Raw genomic sequence first — 1,937 nt, 5'->3', positions numbered from 1 at the left:
AATCCGCGACCTGACCCACATCCAGCGAACCAGGAAATAAAGCGCCGCGACGGGACAGCGTCGTGCCGTGTCGTCGAACCGACGGATCAGCTGAATTCGAGGCCGTTGACACCGCGGCGCCGCTGTTCGTGCGCCATTCGACCAGCTGGGTCCGCGACGGGCTCTATCTCGTGGTTTCGGTGGTCGCGAGTTGCCAAAATAACGATGGGACAGAGAATGGACTTGGAAGAATGAAGAAATTATGATGAAAACTTTATGCCAGTACTTTTTAACCAATCAGAATAGTTTGTTTTGACAGGTTACCATGGCAATGCAATGTATTTTATCGGGATTTATTGATTTTTTCTCTACGGGGGTAACTATTAGAAAATTCTACGGGACATTTTTTCATATACATGATGTAAAAATAATAGTTCACCAAACTTCTGTGAGTGATTGTAGATTATAATCATTCACAGTGAGAGGGGAATTTAATCACTGCGAAATTATAGGTCTATTTTATCCCCCCTTCTTGAGTTATATCTCATCATACAGTCCCAGGGCTTTGGCAAAAGTCAGTAGAGACAGTCTTATAGAGGTTAGTTCTTCATGTCCGATATCAGTTGTACCAAAATTCATAGCACGAAGGGTCGTCGTCTCGGCGCACACAGTGAAGAGGTGTTCTGGTGTTTCCCCATTTTCCCCAGAGAAAGAATCTGCATCGGCCGTTGTTCCTTTGCTTCAATCTACTGAGCTGTTTATTGAGCAGACACTGTCCTGTTTAAAACCCCGTGACAATCCGAAGATTGTTCCTACTTAAATCAAGGAATATCTTCGATTTTTCTCGGTTGTAAGTCCTGAAAAATTTCTTCGAGTGTCTTAGATCGTTGGAGAATTTCCATTTTAGATTACGGATGGAGTTTTCCAGGTTCTTGAGTTCTGCTTAAAGTTGGTTTCGATCCCCTTGGGAATCAGAACGGTTCTGATCCAGTTAGTGGAGTGTTCGCTCCTTTTCTAGGTAGATCGTTTTCTTTTTCATTACCTTCTATCCCTTTTTTGGGCTGGCACTCAGAGTAGCCGTACTGTATTTTCTTAGCCCAAATTTTTTGTTGCTAAAATATTCTAAAAAAGAAATAAGTAGAATTGCCACTAAAATTTTGGAAATTTATTTTTACCGTTGTCTCTAAAAACTCTATATTAAAATTTAAAAAAAACGTTAAAAAGTAACGATACAGGCTTGGTTTAGTAAATATTAATAACACTAAAAAAACAAAATACGGAGATCAAACGCAGGATCCATTTCGCATGGGTAGCATTTGGAAATATGAGCGACATTTTCAAGGATAAAAAGGTGCCCATCAACCTAAAGAAAAAGGCTTACGACAGCGACAGCTGCATCTTTACCCGAAAATCAGCAAAACAACTACGAGTAGCACAAAGAGCCATGGAAAGAATCATGTTGGGAGTCACCATTAGGGAAAAAATACGGAACACCCACATACGTCAAAAAACAAAATTAATAGACAGATGTTGTTAAAAGAGTGGCAAGTCTGAAGTGGCAATGGATAGGACATGTGGCAAGACAGGATCATCCTATGGAGACCAAAGGGAACAACAAGAAGTGTGGGCCGACCAAAAAAAAGATGTGTCGAAGACGTCAGGGCAGTGGCGGGAAGACAATGGATAAGATTGGCTACAGATCGGGAAGCGTGGAAAAACCTAGAAGAGGCCTATATCCAACACTGGATGGAACCAGGCTGAGAAAGAAGAAGAAAAAAATAACACTAACAGAACTAAGGACATTATAATAAAATAAATGTAATAACTAAGTGTACCAAGAAACAAAAAACTTTCTCTAATACTTTGGAAAACTTCACTCGGTTGCTATAACTGTCTGTAGATGTCGGTTCATACTGTTAATGAGACTGTAAATACGGGTATATTGTGTTTTTTCCCAT

This window comes from Sitophilus oryzae, unplaced genomic scaffold, assembly GCF_002938485.1.
Source record: "Sitophilus oryzae breed Bouriz unplaced genomic scaffold, Soryzae_2.0 scaffold_1190_pilon_pilon, whole genome shotgun sequence".
Taxonomy (NCBI): domain Eukaryota; kingdom Metazoa; phylum Arthropoda; class Insecta; order Coleoptera; family Curculionidae; genus Sitophilus; species Sitophilus oryzae.
Note: the sequence above shows the minus strand (reverse complement) of the source record.